The following is a 20398-nucleotide window of genomic DNA, read 5'->3' on the forward strand; positions in this document are numbered from 1 at the left end:
GGCAGGTTTTGCCCGCTTCATCCCAGCTTCAGGTGGTGACCCATTAACTTTGCATGATGTGTGAGGCTTGGCTTGCCAGGCATTTGATACTCTCGCCTAAGACGGGCAGAAGAATGGGATATTTATCAAGCCTGTGGCAGGCTGCCATTCATGGCTGATGAGCTGTGTTTCACTTTGGTGGATCACAAGTTCTGCCTGGTAACATTCAAGGATTATTATTATTTTATTTATTTATTTATTTATTACATTTTTATACCGCCCAATAGCCGAAGCTCTCTGGGCGGTTATTATTATTATTATTATTATTATTATTATTATTATTATTATTATTATTCCTTTTGCTCAATACTGGGCCTCAAGGCAGCTTTTTGGCCACATTGGCCTCAAGGCTTGTCCCAACGACACATTATTCTGTGTATTTGTAGTTTTTAGAAGACTCCGTGTGTGCAACTCTGTGTGGTCCATCATTTTATATTGGCTCCCCCTCCCCAAACATTCGACATTAAATAAACTGTGATAACAACTTCATAAACATTTTCCTAACATGTGGAATGTTTGACATGAATTTCAGCTATTTCGAAACGAATAAACAGTTGCCAATGGGATGCTGGAGAATAAGCAGAAGCTATGCAAATATATATATATATATATATATATATATATATATATATATATAATCAGAACATCAAAGGCATTGTAAATATCTCCTTAGAGAGAGGGATGGGGGAAACATCCATGTCTGTGAATGTGGGATTTTGTCAGAAACTTGAGGAGTTGGCCGAAAGACAGTCGAGGCTGGTGGCTCCAATGTCAATGAGGTGGTGAATCTGCTCCGGGTTGGATAGCTCCTTTAGAGTTCTGGCTGGTTCTGACTAAAACCCGGAGCGGAGTGTGTCAGCTTCCACTTCTTTTGCTGGAATAATGTTATGCCATCATGAAGGCTGGGACCAACTTCTATGTGAGTGTAAGGCCTTAGCTAGACCTACCTTTTATCCCGCAATGGAGGACGGAAGACCTCACATTGTGTTTAACGTGAGATCCCTCCTCCGTTGACACACGACGCGCGACGACCTCAGCAGGAGGGGTGTCGCGCCTACCATTTTTATTTTTTAAAGGAGCAGCAGCGCACGAACGCTCGTGTGCAAAAGGTAAGCATTTTTTTACAATTTAATTTCCCCGCTCCCCCCACCCTACCCCCAATGGGTGCAGCGCTTCTGAGGAGCGCTATGGCCTGTGCGCGGCTCGTAGCGAGGAATCGCGTGGAGCCGGGTCAACCTGCAGCAACGAGCCACACGTTCCGCAGTCTCGGGCTCAGCCGGGACTGCGGAAAAACCGGGGCCAAAGTGGAGGGTGAGATCCCGGAGCAAGGGAGGGATCATTCCTCCCTGATCCCGGGATCCCCTGTGTGTCATGTGGATGATCCCGAGACCGTGCAACGTGTGTGTGTGTGTTGCGGTTTGTCCCAGTTCCTCGCAGTTCCTTGTGTGGAGCTAGGAGCTCTGCACCCATTGGAGGTGGGGTGGACGGAGCGGTTTTTTTTTTTAAAATGTACCTTTTGCGCAGAAGCGCTCACGCACATCTTCTGTTTCTTAAAAAAAAAAATGGCGGGCGCGACGTCCTGTCCTTCAGAGGCCGTTGCACGCCACGTGTAAACAGAAGGGGGATTTTGCAATAAAAACATTGTGAGATCTTCACCCCTCCATCGCGCAGTAACAGGTAGGTCTAGCTGTGGCCTTGGTGTCCGTGGTTTGTTCCTTTCATCTGCTGCACGGACACTATTAGATGCTGTGCCACCCAATCCATGGCTTCTAGTCATGATGGCTGTATACTACCTCCAAGATCCGTGGCAGCGTGCTTCTGAACGCCATTTGCTTTTGGTCTGGTCCAACAGGGTTCTCCTTATGTTTGCATGTTAACCTCTAGATGGTGCTGTATTTGGGTGTGGAACTCTTTACAGTAGAGGGAGATAAAAATAAAGCCTTTGATCATTTGCTTCTGGGTGGAGAGGCAGCTCACAAAAATATTTGTCAGAGAAAAATGCAGTCGGTCAGGGGGATATTCATACGAGGCATAGCCTGGATTAAAGTGGAAACAAATTGAAAATAACAGCTCATTTAGCAAGAGATAGTCTGTGGTCTTTAATCTATTGTCTTGAAATGTTCCCAATAGTGACAAGTTTCCTTGCTCGGTAATGATAACAAGTGATTCAGCTGGAAAAAGGGAGAAACCAGTGATTGGTATTTATTTTTCCATGGGTGCATATCAAGATGGAGTTGTCCAAAGGCGCCGCCATGTTAGCTATCATGCTCACACTTGGCTTTCTCTTTATAGAAGCGCCATCGTTGGTTATTAGAAAGAATGGAAATCATTCTCCCTTTGAAAGAACACAGGCGATTTTCAGCTGGGAAAGCCAAAAGCTCAGATAACATTAAAAATGTTTCCTTTGTAGCAGTTCCTGGAAGGAAAGCTTTGGGATTGAATCTAAAGGAAGTGACTGTGATCTTGGGGACTGATGGCATAATAGCTAAAGTCCTGCCTCACTGTGTTGAAAAACTAGAAGTTGGACCGTTGTTTTCAAAGAATTACAATGTAATGGCTTAAATCAGACCTTCACAGCCGTTGATCCACCAAGCCAAACATAGCCCAATTGCTACATATGCCTGGTCCACCAGGATCTCAATAAACCTTCTGTTTTTCTTGCCTACCTCTGTGATCAAAATAAGTGTGTGTATGTATGCCAAGCACTTGATTATGTTGGGGTAAGGTGTTCTGACAGTTCTGGTTCCAGAGCTTTGAGGGCCCTTGGGCAAAATTTTTAATATGTCCCTCCCCACAATGAGCCTGCCTTTTCACTGCCATGGTCACCAGCTTCTCCTCCTCCTCCTCCTCCTCCTTGCTACCAGTTCCTTGCTGGACATGAAAAGAGTCAGGGAGCAAGTAGGCCATGGCATCTGCACCTCCTCCTTCTCATCACAAATTGCACTTTAATTTTTTTTTTGTATGCCACCTTGGGAGGCTTTGCCCTAAAAGATGCTTTTAAAAATTTGAAATAAAAATACAATAGAATAAATAGGTTGGTTCATATAAATGCCCATCAAGACCAGCATACTGTTTTCAACACCAGCCAGGCAGATGTCTCCAGAAGCCCCTAAACAGATTTTGAAATAGAGGACACTTCACTATTATTACTATTTTGAGGTTGAGATATACACAAAACAAGAGCTCAAGCATTTTGATCCCAGGTCATCTAGATCAGTGGTTCCCAAAGTAAGCAGTACTGCCCCCTTGGGGGTGGTGGGATTGCATAGGGGGCGTTAAGAGGCAAGGGGGTGGCAGGGGGGTGCTAAGAGGCAAAGAGGTGGCGGGGGGCGCTCAAGGTGGTCTTTTCTGAGAAGCGCCTCTCCAGAAGGTCTTAAAACCCAGGGACATTTTTATGGAAGAAGATAGTTTGGTCCCAAGCCATATAGGGGAAGGATCCACACAAGTATTAATACCGTTTAAGAAGAGTCCTTTTAATGGTGAATTGAAATGTTTCAAAAGCACCAAAACGCTAATGAAGAGACATACCCTGCTTGGTGTGCCCTGCCATGTTGGCTGCAAAACAGAGGCGTACGCTCTCTTTTCTCTCCCTCCCTCAGCAAGCCTGCGGCGGGTGCTTCCTGTTTAAAGGGGCTGCACGCAGGGGACACTGGGCATGAGTTTGTGGAACCAAGGGGGCAGTTACCTGAAAAAGTCTGGGAACCACTGATCTAGATGCAAGATCATGAGCCAAGCTACATGTTATATGAAAAGCATTTTTAACTAAGCTGCTTAGAACTGGTAATCAACCTTAAAAATAAAATAAAGACATCCATGTCATCTCCCAGTTTGGAGCGGGACTGTGATGTGGTAGAAAGGTGTGTTCTTTTAAACCCTTCCTGCCCTATGCTGTTTCCCCACCAAAAATCGTCCCTCCCCCAGGGATCATGATCTCAAGGATCATGTCCCCAAACTCTGAATTCTGACTCTTGAGATTTCCGTCCTGACACGTTTACATAATCCAAACTTCAAATTTACAAGATACAAAATTTGCACATTTGAATGTGATGACTAAAATCGGGTTATTTGGGCAGTGTAAAAGTGCAATCATCAATCAATAAATTTTCTTTTGGTTTTGTGTAAATCAGACTGCATTTGATTTACTGAGCTGAAATCAAATTGCTTAACATCCTTAAGTGTTTGCAGTAGGTTTTTTTGACTTGCACTATGAAAACAGCTTTATTTAAGAAAGCTATAAAGACTGATCTCTTCCTGCAGGCCTGTCCAGTGGAATTTTAGGATGCTCTTCGGATGCTTTTAGTATGTTTTTAGTATGTTTTTAGGAAGTTTTAACAATGTACATTGCGATTTGATTAATATTTTATATATCTTATCCTTTCTGTTGTTCCCTGCCTCGATCAGAATGGAGAGGCGGGTTAGAAATAATTTATTATTATTATTATTATTTGCAATTTGCCATACGCAAGCCGAAATCAAAAGCTGAGCAGAATCTCAGCCTTTCCCCGACAGCTCGGGGATCCACAAACTGAGGATGGAGATGCCGAGGAAAACAGGTCATGTCGCCTTAGAAGGTGGCTGCGATATTTTCTCTTGTGCGTTGGTGTGGGCGAGACAACTGACGTTCAACTGTCTGTGGGAACTGCGGGCCTTTTAATGTGTCTGCTGTGTTCTGGAAATGCAATGGGCTCCTGATAGGAGCAGCTATCAGCTTTCTCATGTCAGGCCCACGTTGGCTGCAGGAGACTGGGCTGTTTTGTCCATGGCTGGACTTCTTACACCTTCTGTGTTGTTTTTTCCAGATTACGACGTAGCGCTGCGGAATGGAAAACGGTGCCCAGCGTCACCTTCCCCTCCTCCGCCGGCAGGAAAAAAGCTGGTGAGTCGCAGAGGAGTCCGTCTGGCTGATTTCGGCTGAGCCAGTCGCTGGGGCAGATAAGTAAACACTCGGGCAGCTCTGACATAAATTACTCGAGTCCTTGACAGTAGGACACTGACCAGGGTCGCCCGATAAGGAGAGAGGAGGCCTTGCCTGTCTCCTTCTCCCGTTTTCCTATTTCACAATCACTGTCACTGGGAAAGAACAGGCAGCACGGCAGCCATCTGGCAGCCGGGGGTCCCTGTCACCTCGATGGGAAAAGGCCGTATTGTCACAACAGTCAAACCCAGCTGTCAACCTTTCCCGGTCTTTCTCATCAAGGGCCACTCCCCCCCCCCCCGCGTGGCCTCCAAGAAGCGGTGGTGATAATGTCACCCTTTTCCTTCGTGTGTTGAGAAACACGTTGGCCACGGCTTGACTCACGTGGCCATTTTTGGAGGACTTTCGTGCACAATGCTAGGGGGACAAACTAGGTGAGAAGTTGGGAGATCCGTGATTAGGTCTCTCGTTGGGTGGGGAGGATGCAGTGGTGCAACTAGATAATTTTAGACCCTGGATTTAATGGTCTTGTGCAGTGGGGGCTGGTGACACCAATTTCAGGGTGTGTGTGTCGAATCTGTTACGGGTTTCTTTATTTTTTTCTTTTTAATTATTTTCTTGAGTTTTTAAAAACAAAATATAGCGAAAACAAAACACATTGATACTAATTCAAAAAGCCTCCCCGTTCCCTCCACAAGCTTGGTCCCTTTTAAAGTTTTTCTTCTTATTTCTGTAATTTTCTTTTTCTATTCCAGGGTGGTATATTAATCGATTTTTTTTTTTTTACATTCTTCTTTTCATGAGTCCCACAAATTTCGGTAAGCTTCTGCCAAAGTTATTCTATTCAATTTCTTTTTTTCATATAGTGTCTGTATTTTTGCCAATCTGCCCTGAAAGTATCTCTTTTCTTTATTCCTCTGTGTAATCTTAACTTCTGTGTCAGCTTTTCGTTTATTGCTGTATCCCAAATTTTCTTTTCCCACATAGATACTGTCAGTCAGAACCAGTTGGAACTTGGATAGCAACTTTAGAGTTCTGACTGAAACCCGGAGTGGATTCACTGCCCCCGTGACTATGGAGCCAGCAGCCTCCACTTGGCTTATGAGGTCCTTTTAGATTGATATATATAGCACACAACTGATGTTTCTCCTCCTTGACATCCCATTCCAAGTGCCATTCCATGTTTTGAAATAGCATCTGTATTTGTATCCCATCCTATATCATTAGGATCTCAAGGCAGTGTACAGATAAAAGCATACAGTATAAAACAATAAATATACACAGCTAAAAACAAATTAAACCATGAACAATATATAATTTAAAAGCATTAAAACCAATTAAAACAGTTAAAACAATGTGCCATCTTAGTGAATTTAACCATTAAAGGCTTTGTTAAAAAGCCATGTTTTTACTTGGCGTCGAAATGAAATCAATGTTGAGGCCAGTCGGGCCTCCAAGGGGAGGGCATTCCACAGTCGGGTGTCACCACAGAGAAAGCCCTCTCCCTCGTCCCATCATAGCGTATGTGTTGCACTAGTGGGATGTGGAGAAGGGCTCCTCCAACAGATCTCAAGTATTGGGCAGGCATATATAAGGTATGTCACAAAAAGAGTAAGAAAACTGTTTGCCAACCTGAGCTTATGCAGTTCTGCATTTTAAACCCACTTAAATCAGAGCATCATCATGGCTGCAGGAATAAAATGGAGTTTGCTTCTGCACTTGCCACTTTCTGGATGGTTATAGCCTCCACCCCTGGCTGCAGGGCCCCTGATCTTGGCCTCATGGTTCTTCCCTAGCTGCACCGCTGGACAGAAGGATTGGGCCAGAAGTGTAGTGTGCGTGAGGGGGCTTAACTCTTCATCAGTGCTATTTTCCTCATATACACTGGGCCCTGAAGTATCTATTTGTTTCAAAAGGCAGTGGAGGCTAGTGTCTCCGATATCAGTGGGGCTGTGAATCCACTCTGGGTTTCAGTCAGTACCAGTCAAAACTCTAAAGGAGCTGTCCAAGGTGCATCTGGCCCAATCCTTCTGTCCAGCCTCCACTGCTATAAGGGAAAGCACATGTTTACCTGTATGGCTTTCGTTACGGGCCAAATAGCAGCCAGGTGTGTGTGATTTTAGAGGAGGGAAAGAGGTAGCCCCCCTCCTCCAACACCAGGGTCCCAATCCAATCCCCTCTAGGGCTTCTGTAAAAACTGTGCCTGTTTGCATTCTCTTCCCCTCCTTATTGTTTTATTATGATTTTATTAGATTGTAAGCCTATGCGGCAGGGTCTTGCTATTTACTGTTTTACTCTGTACAGCACCATGTACATTGATGGTGCTATATAAATAATAATAATAATAATAATAATAATAATAATAATAATAATAATAACTGGAATTGAAAGGGACAGCACAGCTGATCATGGATGTCTGAGTCTTGGCTGGTTTGGTCCTGAGGCTGCAACTCTAAATCCTAGATGAAGATAGATGGTAACATCTTTAAGTGTTCACAGTGGGGTTTTCACTTGCAGTATATAAACAGCTTTGCAAGCTGCCATGCAGATATGCAGGCTGAATACTGGATCAGCTCTTGAGTGTTTTGCTCTTCTTCTTGTGATTCTAGCAGGCTGCCTGCCTTAAAAGAAAGAAAGAAAGAAAAGACCCAAAGCATTAAAGAAGTATATATGTATTTGCTCATACACATTCCATTTTCACCTTCCCCCTCAATCATAAATGTTTTTAAATGCTCCAGGGACTGTAGGGGAAGAGTGGATTGATGATGGTATGGGTTCTAGCCAATAGGTTCCTGCCATAGTCAGCTTTTCTTCAACAAGCTAGAAACACGCAGAGTCATTTCCCCCACCCAGACCTCATAGCAGTACTGAAAAAGTATGTGTGCTTTCAAGGCAATGAAGATCCTTTCAACCATATCTCTCATCATCCCTTTTTACTTTTGTCATAAATTCTATTCAAATCAATAGAGTTTACTTGTAAGGGGAAAAAAAGAATATTCTTTTTGCACTTAAGATCGTTTGGATTCTAGATTTGCATTGCCAGGTTTGGGCTAAAAGCCCACCATTCAATGTACATTGATGGTGCTATATAAATTAATAATAATAATAATAATAATAATAATAATAATAATAATAATAATAACATTCTTTTTCCAAGAGAGTATGGAAATTCATAAGCATGAAGTTTCACAGCCACCCCCAACCTGGCAACAACCCCTATCATCCCCAGCTAGCCAGGGAGTGATAGCAGTTCAACACATCTGGAGGCTTCCAGGTTGGAGGAGGTCCAACCCGTTAAAATTTATTTATTTATTTATTTATTACATTTATATACCGCCCCATAGCTGAAGCTCTCTGGGTGGTTTAGAAAGGTCTTGACTAGTGATTGTCATTAATCACGTATTGTGGTAGTAACTTCCCTAAGTTATTGATTTATTCAAAATGTGACAATGAAGTTCTTCCTGCTAGTTCTGAATGCACTGACAACTAGCTGAGACCTAGTATTATGAGGGAAAAATGCCTTTCAACACCTACAATGACCTGGTTCGCACAATTGTCACAGCCCACCACAGATTATTTAAGCTATGATGGTGTGCGGCACGTGCTAGAGGCAATTGTGAATTTAAGCTATGATGGTGTGCGGCACGTGCTAGAGGCAATTGTGAATTTTCAAGCTGTGGCCAGTGCTCTTTGTGGCTTATCGTGATGTGTGAACCCAGCAAAGGTGGGCTGTTGCCATGGTTAACAAACCACCCACAACACATGGGCTGTTTTTGACCTGGTTCACATGTAATGAGAAGCTTCTATGAGAAAATTTCCCTATGAGGTATTTCGTTGTGTCTGTAGCTGCCATTCTGAATATTCAGGCTGTGAGGGGTGTGTGCTGTAGCTTGTTGTTATGTACGAGCTTATTTATTTATTTATTTATTTATTACATTTCTATACTGCCCAATAGCCGAAGCTCTCTGGGCGGTTCACAAAAATTAAAACCATAATAAAACAACCAACATGTTAAAAGCACAATTACAAAATACAGTATAAAAAGCACAACCAGGATAAAACCACGCAACAAAATTGATATAAGATTAAAATACAGAGTTAGAACAGTAAAATTTAAATTTAAGTTAAAATTAAGTGTTAAAATACTGAGAGAATAAAAAGGTCTTCAGCTGGCGACGAAAGCAGTACAGTGTAGGCGCCAGGCGGTGAGGATGGATTGTCACGGTGCTTGACAAGCCATGCAGAACCCATGGGCTGTTTCAGGGGTGTGGTACCCCAACAACCCACTTTTGCCAGAGTTTGCATGTAATGACAAGCTACGGCATGCCCCCGCCTTGGCTTGAAAATTCAAAATGGTGGCTACCACATAGATGAGATCCCCCATAGGGAAATTTTTTGATGGTGGCTTCTCTTTATGTGTGAACCTGGCCTTTGGATTGTGGGTGGTTTGTTAACCATGACAACAACCCACCCTGTGCTGGGTTCACACATCACAATAAGCTAGGGTGACCATATGGAAAGGAGGACAGGGCTCCTGTATCTTTAACAGTTGCATAGAAAAAGGAATTTCAGCAGGTGTCCTTTGTATGCATGCAGCACCTGGTGAAATTCCCTCTTCATCACAACAGTGAAAGCTGCAGGAGACCTGCATAGAGTGACCAGATACAATACATGGGAGGGCTCCTGCAGCTTTAACTGTTGTGATTAAGAGGGAATTTCACCATGTGCTGCATGCATACAAAGGACATCTGCTGAAATTCCCTTTTCTGTACAGCCGTTAAAAATACAAGACCCCTGTCCTCCTTTCCATATGGTCAGCCGACGATAAGCTGTAGCGACCACCTGCCAGAGCTTGAATATTCACATGCACCACAACCTATTGTGGCTTAAATAAGCCATGGTGGGCTGTGGTGGTCACATGGAGTACTGTCCCAATGTCTACTATGCCCTCCTGGCCACTTATTGCTAGGAAGTCTAGCTCCGTGACCCGTCTCCTCTCTTACTTACATGGGATCAGACATACCACTTTTTGTGGTCGGTACTAGCTCTGCTCTCAGAGAGAAACATTGTTCCATTTTCTCCCTCAAAGAGAAGAGCATCTCTAAAGGCCCCATGATAAAGAGTAAAAGAGTGTCATCAGATGAGTGTTTTATCACACGCTCGCTACTGGCCACTTACGGATGTGCGTGGGTCCTTCAGGCCTCGTTGTCCGCCTCCTCCTCCTTCTGCTCATTTTTCCACCACAAAGACCCCTTTTAATCTGACCTTTTTTTTAAAAAAAATGGATGTGCTGCTATCTCCTGCTGTGTACAGGAAAAGCGGCATGACAAAAATGGCCCCTGAATGGGCCATGTGATCTTTGTTTACTTCCTCTTTCCTCTCTGGGAGAAAAGAGGAAATAATGAGGGACAGAAGCGGGGGCGGAGAAGCAACGGTAAGGAAACACGATCCCCCCCCCAGTGTGATGATGCTCAAAGAATCAGGAACCATTGACATGGTAACCTGGGAAAAGTTGCAGCTTTCAGAGCCAAGAATGCAAAGTTTGAAGTGGAAGTACACAGAGTTTAGTGAAGTCACAAAAGGGACTTCACTAAACTCAATGAAGAGTTGAGTTAGTTAGCTTGGATGCTTTTCTTCTTCGAGGAGTGCTTCAATTAGTTCCACGTCTCCTGTATGTGACAGCTTCACCAAGTTGATAAGTGGGAACGAGTTCAGGCTCGCGGAGGCTAATCAATAGATACACCCGAGGAGATGGGATTTTTGGAGCCAAGATGTGCAGTATGCTCAAATGAGTAATTGTGCTATTAAAACAACCCAGCGCTGCGGTTCCGTTGGCAGGGTGTGTGTGTGGGTGGGACTGTCCTCTCAAGCAGTAGTGATATCGTTAAAGATGGGCTGAACTTATCTGGGATAGGGATGGGGTGGCTGTGAAAATCTCTTTGGGAATGGAAGGACCTGTTCCCAGGGGAGAAATGTGCATGATTTTACTTATGGCATAGCTGGTTTAGGGCACAGTCCTATGCATGTTTAGACAGAGGCTCTGTCCAGTTGTAACTTGGGGAAGGGTGGTTAGGCTAGCCACGGTGCACACATGCATAACTACCCTGCCTAATTATTATTATTATTATTATTATTATTATTATTATTATTATTATTATTATTTATTTATTTATATAGCACCATCAATGTACATGGTGCTGTACAGATTATACACAGTAAATAGCAAGACCCTGCCGCATAGGCTTACAATCTAATAAAGTTGTAGTAAACAATAAGGAGGGAAAGAGAATGCAAACAGGCACAGGGAAGTGTAAACAGGCACCGGGTAGGGTGAAGCTAACAGTATAGAGTCAGAACAAACTCAATATTTAAAAGCTATAGGGAAAAGTTTTAAAAGCTGTGATTGAGTTTGTAGTTCTCAAGTGTTCTGGAAGAGCGTTCCAGGCGTAAGGGGCATCAGAAGAAAAAGGACGAAGCCGAGTAAGGGAAGTGGAGGTCCTTGGGCAGGCGAGAAGTATGGCATCAGAGGAGCGGAGAGTACGAGTGGGGCAATAGTGTGAGATGAGATCCTCCTTTTCATATGGTCACCCTACGTTGAACTCAGTGGAACTTACTTCTGGGTAAGCATGCATAAGGTTGCACTGCCACTTACTTTCTTTCTTTCTTTCTTTCTTTCTTTCTTTCTTTCTTTCTTTCTTTCATTTCTATACCGCCCAATAGCCGAAGCTCTCTGGGCGGTTCACAAAAATTAGCCACCACACACCACCTCCCATAAGCTAGGGTGACCCTATGAAAAGGAGGACAGGGCTCCTGTATCTTTAACAGTTGCATAGAAAAGGGAATTTCAGCAGGTGTCATTTGTATATATGGAGAACCTGGTGAAATTCCCTCTTCATCACAACAGTTAAAGTGCAGGAGCTATACTAGAGTGACCAGATTTAAAAGAGGGCAGGGCACCTGCAGCTTTAACTGTTGTGATGAAGAGGAAATTTCACCAGGTTCTCCATATATACAAATGACACCAGGTGAAATTCCCTTTTCAATGCAACTGTTAAAGATACAGGAGCCCTGTCCTCCTTTTCATATGGTCACCCTACATAATCATTCAAGGCCTCTGGTTCGAATCTCTAAGCCTCAGTCCCTCCATCTACAATATGGAGAATAATAATAATAATAATAATAATAATAATAATAATAATAATAATATGTTTCAAGGATTACAACTGGAAAATGCACTTGGCATGCTTTGGATACAAGGAAGTTCTATAGAACTGTTAAATATTATTATTGCAAACTGCCTTTTTGGCAGACACACCACACATACCTTGCTCTGTGGCTCAGGCCACGTGGGTGCCCTTTGAGTTGGAAATATGCGATGGTCCCATTTGAAAAGGGGAAATGCCAGCATTAATCTGGTTGCCAGCAACTCAAATGCAAACGTAATTAAACACAATATAGATTAATGTATTGATATATCCCTAGGGTCCTGTGTGGTAATGTCAGTTTTATATAAAAGAGATGGCTCTTTGCTCCCAGTGAACTCTCAATCTATGCTGGACAGGAATAAAACTGAGAAGGGATATATGATGGCTTTATATATTACCTCCCGAATCAGAGGCAGAATGCCTCTCAATGCCAGTAGTCGGGAAACATGAGCAGGAGGGCACTACTGCACTCATGTTCTACTTGTGGCTTCCCTTTGGAGCATCTGGCTGGACACTGTATGGAGACATGATAGAGGTGTACAGAATTATGCACGCTGTGGAGAATGTGGATAGGGAGACATTTTTCTCCCTCTCTCAAAATACTAGAACCCGGGGTCATCCCATGAAGCTGATTGGTGGGAGATTCAGGACAGATCAAAGGAAGGACTTCTTCACACAGCGCATAGTTAAATTATGGAATTCACTGCCACAAGGTGTAGTGATGGCCACCAATTTGGATGGCTTTAAAAGGAGGGTTGGATAAATTCGTGGAAGAGAAGGCTATCAATGGCTACTAGCCCTGATGGTTGTGTGCTGCCTCCAGTGTCCAAGGCAGTAAGCCTGTGTGCACCAGTTGCTGGGGAACATGGATGGGAGGATGCTGTTGCACCATGTCCTGCTTTGTTGGTCCCTGGTCCAACAGCCACTGTTTGAACAGAGTGCTGGACTAGATGGACCCTCGGTCTGATCCAGCATGGCAGTTCTTAGAATGCTGGACTAGATAGGCCTTTGGTCTGTTTCAGCCTGGCTCTTCTTATGTTCTTATGAGGATGAATGAAAAAAAAATGGATTATTTCTTAAATGGACAGTAGTCGTTACTATGCTCATGGGAGGAGAACAGCAACAGCTGTTCTACTACAGTTAAGTTTTTGTATGCCGCCCCCAACCCTGCCACCCAAGAAGGTGGGTAATACATGGACCATCTAGCCAGCTCATTCACAAATGTCAAACTTCAACCACCACTAGAACCCGGCATTGTTCCTAGAAGTGTCTTCTTTGATCCACCCAATCTGTACAAACCAACAATTTGGGCATTGCTTATCTGGGCAACTTTTTCACACATGGCTTCAGGCTTGGGGTGGGGTGGGGTTGACATGTCCCTCTGTCAATGGCCTCCTATTATTCAAATCTGACCTTTGCCATGACTCACTAAAAGCATAATCCTATGTATATTTAGAGAGAGAAAAAGCCTACAACTCCCAGCATGGTTGGCTAGGGACCTAAATGTTTTTTTTTGGGAAAGCCACCATCTCCCATTCTCAACCCCACATCTGCAATTCAGGGATAAGAACATAAGAAGAGCCATGCTGGATCAGACCAAGGGTCCATCTAGTCCAGCACTCTGTTCACACAGTGGCCAATGAGCTGTTGACCAGGGACCAACAAAGCAGGACATGGTGCAACAGCCATCACTACATCTTGTGGTAGTGAATTCCATAGTTTAACTATGCACTCTGTGAAGAAGTACTTCCTTTTATTTATTCTGAATCTCCCACCAATCAACTTCATGGGATGACCCTGGCTTCTAGTATATTGAGAGAAGGAGAAAAATGTCTCCCTATCCACATTCTCCATGCCATGCATAATTTTGTACACCTCTATCATGTCTCCCCTTAGCTTCCTTTTTTGCAAGCTAAACAATCCCAGCTGTTGTAACTTTCCCTCATAGGGGAGATACTCCAGTCCCTTAATCATTTTAGTTGCCCTTTTCTATACTATACTATCGTTTTTTAGGTGTGGCAACCAGAATTGTACACAGTATTCTAAATGTGGACACACCATAGATTTGTATAAAGGCAGTATGATACTGGCAGTTTAATTCTCAATTCCTTTTCTAATAATGCCTAATATTGAGTTTGCCTTCTTTATAGTGGCCGCACACTGGATTGACATTTTCATTGAGCTGTCCACCATAAACCCAGGATCTATTTCTTGTTCGGTCACTGTCAGCTCAGATCCCTTCAGGTTATACGTGAAGCTGGATTTTTTTTTTTTTGCCCCAACCTGCATCACCTTACACTTGCTTACATTGAACCGCATCTGCCATTTGGATGCCCGCTCTCCCAGTTTGAAGAGATCCCTTTGGAGCTCTTCACAATCTCTTTGTGTCTTAACAAGCTTAAATAATTTGATGTTATTGGCAAACTTGGCCACTTCACTGCTCACTTCTAATTCCAGATAATTTATGAACAAGTTAAAAAGAATTGGTCCCAAAACTGATCCCTGTGGGACCCCACTATTTTACTTCCCTCCATTGGGAGAATTGACCATTTATTCCTACTCTCTGCTTTCTGTTCTTTAACCAGTACCTGATCCATAAGAGGACCTCTCCTCTTATTCCATGACTGGTAGGTTTGTTCAGGAGTCTTTGGTGAGGGACTTTACCCCACCCATGTTCCCCAGCAACTAGTGTATACAGGCTTACTACCTCTGATACTGGAGGTAGCACGTAGGCATCAGGACTAGTAGCCATTCTGATCTATCTTATAAGGGTGTGCAGGGTGGCCACTTACCAATTGCCCCGCAAACAGGTCATGAATCACTAAAAAGAGGGCAAAAGTGGATGCCAGTTTGTATAAGATGTGCGTGTGCTAATTTATATGTATCAAATTTAGAAAGTATTATTTAATCCAAAAAGAAATACAGTACATCTCAAAACAGTGAGGAAGACTGTGCCCAGGCGCTGTTGATGGACAAAGTCAGCGCCTTTGCTCTTCCTTACGATGGTTCTTTTTCTTTATGCCCGACTTGGACTGGATGGCCCGTCAAACAGAGGACTCTTTAAAAGGGAGGACAGTCCTCTGTCCGCTCCTAAAATAGAGGACTGTCCTCTGTCATAGAAGAGACTTGGCCATTATAAGTGTGGTAAGGATAAATGTGAGTTCAGTGCTTTGAATGAGAGCTGTGCATTGCTTCGGACCCGAACCCTGAATCTGAACCCAAATCTTGCTTCGGATCTGAATCCGAAGCAGGTCAGACTGGGCTCAAAGCATCCCAAGTTGAATCAGGGCTGATTTAGCCACCCCCCCCCCCAAATCAGCCTCCAAAGCAAATCATGTGTGTGTGTGTGTGTGCACACACACACAGCCCTACTTTGAATCCTCCACATAAATACAATTTCTCATTAATTTTAATCCTGATAAAGTAGCCAATTCCTGAATGGATGGTTCCCCTTTCCAGTGGGGTTTAGAGGATCCAGTGAAGGGAGGGTCTACCAGCCCCTTCCTTATCAGAGGTTTTCATCTTGAGATAAGTATTTTGTGTTGCGATCTTTTCACGCTTTCCAATTCCTCCTGTGCGCCGTGCCAAGAAATATAAACCCGGCCTGCTCATGACTCTTTATAAAAACAATTACAATATCGTTTAATCAGATGTCTTACTCTTGCCTCCTATTTCATTCTCGGGTTCACACAGGGCCCATCTTCCCCTCCCTTTTGCTCTGTTTAACACAGATTTCCAGAGGTCCTTGTTAGAGGCTCAAAGACATTTTTTCAATGTTTGCTCCCCTCCCCCGCGACTCCTCATTCTCTCCTTTTTACTAGGTTCTGCTTATTTTTATACCTTCACCTCCTTCCCAAAGTGTTTAGAAAGCCTTCTGTTTGTGCCTGGATTCATCCCACAACCTCTCCATGCAGCTTTCTTATTACCCTTTTTGAGGGGGAAGGGATTAACGCAGGATTTATTTCAATTTTAATCTGTCCGGCTGTTTATTAAACAACCTCCCAATTTATCTGCAGACGATTTTCTATACATTATAAAATTTCAATCAAAATTCCTCCAGGCAATCTTGCTCCCCCCGCTCTGTGATCTCTAAATCCTATTTATGCTCAACTTTAACCTCTCCTGGCTTGCTTCCCAGGGGCACCTCCAGGAAAGTTTAAGAATATATAGGCTGTCGAGCGCACTTCCTTCCTGAGAACATGGAGCCCTGAAATGGATGAGCAATGGTATGTCTGAGAGGGGATTTGAACCTGGGTCCACTCTGATCAATCAGGTCCTCTGAAAGTCCATGTTGGGCTCAGATGCCATCCCAGCTATTAGAGCATTCTCTTGGCTGGGAGAGTATTGGATTATTTATTTATTAATTACACTGTTTTACCACTTTTCATCTAAGAAGCATTAAGGTGCATGCATAGTTTTTGCCTTCATTTTGTCTTCACAATGACCAAATGAGGTTCACCTGGTGTCAAATGAGAGAGGGGCCACAGCTAGACCTAAGGTTTATCCTGGGATCATCCAGGGTTCGCCCCTGCCTGAGCACTGGATCCTCTGTGTGTCACCTAGATGAACAGGTTTGACCCCTGGACGATTAAGGGATAAACCTTAGGTCTAGCTATGGCCATGGTGACCGGGCCAAGGGGCTTTTCTACATGAGGCATTTAACCTGTCACTGTACTGAGCCTTCTGTTTCTGGATTTTTTGCAGGATTAAGATTGGCTCCTTTACACATGTTTTCTCTCTCCAGGGTGATCCTTTCTCTTCCTTTCCTTATGTTCCATTACACAAGCACTATGTGGCACTGTGGTATAGCAGAATTGCGGAATTACACTAGGCTTTATCCCGCCATTCACTCATAATACCTGACTTTCTTTGTCAGGCACCCCCACTTCCAATAGTTATAAAGCATGGGAGAAGCCCTGAAGGAGGATGACGTTATGTATTCAGGAATCTCTTGACTATCGAACATGTTTTAAGTATGGCTGCTTTCTGGATGTTGGTGTGGATGCATTTTGGTACACCCAGTTTCTGAAGGTTTGCGGTATAGTTTTTTGATGTAATGCAGGTGACTGATGTTACTAATGGAAAAATTGTGACCTTTTCCTGTTGCCTTAGTTTGTTAACTTCCATAGCCAGTGGTGTATATTTCTCTCTCTTTTCCTCTTCCTTTTCTACAACATTTTGGTCATTAGGTATTGCTATGTCAATGAGGTAGATGTTTTTTCTTTTTTTGTCTACAACTGTTATGTTTGGTCGATTGCAAGGTATTGTCTTGTCTGTATGAATTGTTCTGTCCCAGTTATATTTTATGATCTGCATTTTCCAAGTTTATTTGGGGTGAGTATGTAGAGTATGATGTAGGTTGTTTGATAAGGTTGAATTTGATGGCCAGTTGTTGGTGAATTATTTTTGCTCTTCTTCTCCTTCTTCTTCTCCTTCTTCTTCTTCTTCTTCTTCTTCTTCTTCTTCTTCTTCTTCTTCTTCTTCTTCTTCTTCTTCTTCTTTGTAACCAGGTACATGCCTGGCCATCTACCCAGCCTATAAAATGCTTTTAAAAGTAAAGAGACAGAAAGGGTGCTGCAGTCACTGACCAGCTCCAGCCTTGGTGAGCCTTAGCCTGTCCATGCTGGCCTAGGTCTGATGCCTGGCCTATTTGTCACTGTCCCCCATAACTACCATTGGTCTCTGGGTAGTCATTTTGTGGTTACTGCTCCATGGGGGTGCTGGACTTCAAACTTAGCTATACCACTGATTTTGCACTCATCGCTTTCCCAGGCGGGGGAAACTTTCAAAGGTAGCAGAATCTAGGTTTGGTTTTTTTCCGGGTAAGGATGACCACTGAAGACTTAATGGTGATCTCGTGGAGGAAAGCCCCAAGCAGCACATCTGCCACTCCACATTGATCGGTATATATAATTCCTGTCCCACAAGGTGCCTTCTTATAGGCCAACTCAGAGTTCTTTCTCTCTTCTTCTTTAGCTTCCTTCACATGTTATCTGTGTGAAGAGATCTCCACATGTAGAAGGGGCAGAGGGACTAATCTCACGCAGCTCCCTGCCTTTGCCTTCTGAGATCCTCATGTTGAGAATATGGACGTCCGCACTGGGGAAGTCCATGCGTGTAGAGCGCTATGCGCATAGGTATCCCCAAGGTAGACCTCCACGCTCAACATGTGGATGTTATGGCGTGGAGATAGGGAGTTGCATGGCACTGGGGCTACTAGGAGGAGGGCTTTCTCCGCTGTGGCACCCCGGTTGTGGAATGAGCTCCTCAGAGAGGTCCGCCTGGCGCCTACACTGTACTGCTTTTGTCGCCAGCTGAAGACCTTTTTATTCTCTCAGTCTTTAAACACTTAATTTTAACTTAAATTTAAATTTTACTGTTCTAACTCTGTATTTTAATCTTATATCAATTTTGCTGTGTGGTTTTATCCTGGTTGTGCTTTTTATACTGTATTTTGTAATTGTGCTTTTAACCTGTTGGTTGTTTTCTTATGGTTTTAACTTTTGTGAACCACCTAGAGATCTTCGGCTATTGGGCGGTATAAAAATGTAATAAATAAATAAATAAATAAATAAATAAATAAATAAAGTCCTATGTCCCCATCTACGTGTGAAGCCCCCTTCACATGGATAACATGTGAAGAGGGCTACTGTTCTAAAGCTCTCCAAATTATCTTTCTTCACACACACACACACACACACACACACACACACACACACACACACACGAAGCTGCTCTGTTTTCCTCAGTCTTCTCATTGTTTGTATGCTCAGAGGTCAGGGGAACAGGAAGCAACAGCAGGAGGAGCAGGGCCAGGAAGCTCCAAAGGTTGGCATTGGGCCCCTAAATAGGCCCTGGGACTTGGTAGGTGCCCAGCGTTGGCCAGGTAAAGTCTCAGCCTGAACACAAACAAGTTGTTGTTGTTGTTCTTGTCATCGTTGTCTACTGTCTACCATTCTTCCTGTGGAGGGGAGCCACTGGCCAGATTGAGTGGGCCAGGAACCCTTTTAAACATTAATTACAAATGCAGCTTTTTTGGTGGTGGCCCCCATGTTGTGGAATTCTCTTCCCAAGGACATTTGCCAAGCTGACTTCTTTGCAACTTTTAGGAAATCTGTTAAGTAGGGCTGAAACCTTTAGGGCACACTTCTGTGCCCCCTAGACATTGTCCGAGGGGCCATCAGATCCTGGGGACTCCCCCCTCTCAGATCAGAGACAACACTCTGACCTTGGAAGGCAGAGTTGGAGATCTGACACCCCCCCTCCCCACCCCCTTGAAGCCGGTGTAGAAAGAACCAAATGAACAGTTACAAGATGGGGGATACTTGGCTCAGCAATACTACAAATGAGAAGGATTTTGGAATTGTTGTAGATCACAAGCTGAATATGAACCAACAGTGTGATGTGGCTGCAAAAAAACCAAATGCTATTTTGGGCTGCATTAATAGAAGTAAAGCTTCCAAATTGCGCGAGGTACTGGCTCCACTCTATTTGGCCCTGGTTAGGCCTCATCTTGAGTACTGTGTCCAGTTCTGGGCTCCACACTTCAAGAAGGATGCAGACAAGCTGGAGCATGTTCAGAGGAAGGCAACGAAGGTGATCAGGGGTCTGGAAACAAAGCCCTTTGAGGAGAAACTGAAACAACTGGGCATGTTTAGCCTGGCGAAGAGAAGATTGAGGGGAGACATGACAGCTCTCTTCAAATACTTAAAAGGTTGTCACACAGAGGAGGACCAGGAACTCTTCTCGATCCTCCCAGAGTGCAGGACACGGAACACTGGGCTTAAGATAGAGGAAGCCAGATTCCAGCTGGACATCAGGAAAAACTTCCTGACTGTTAGAGCAGTACGACAATGGAACCAGTTACCTGGGGAGGTTGTGGGCTCTCCCACACTAGAGGCGCTCAGGAGGCAGCTGGACAACCATCTGTCAGGTATGCTTTAAGGTGGATTCCTGCATTGATGAGGTGGTTGGACTCGATGGCCTTGTAGGCCCCTTCCAACTCTACTATTCTATGATTCTATGATTCTATGAACCATGCCAGTTGTCCTCTGAGGTTGGAAAATTGACCTCAGTGAGGAGGAAAAGGGGATATTCTGATGGGTGAGGAGGGGAGGGGACTGGAGAAGCTAGGATATGTGCTATCCTTAGCCTCTTTCAGCCTCCTTCCCTCCCCCTTGAAGCACCATCACCAGACAGGGTAAAAAGTTCATCTAGTGAAATGAGCTGGGTGGGAGGA

The sequence above is a fragment of the Elgaria multicarinata genome, chromosome 1, assembly GCF_023053635.1.
Source record: "Elgaria multicarinata webbii isolate HBS135686 ecotype San Diego chromosome 1, rElgMul1.1.pri, whole genome shotgun sequence".
Lineage (NCBI taxonomy): Eukaryota > Metazoa > Chordata > Lepidosauria > Squamata > Anguidae > Elgaria > Elgaria multicarinata.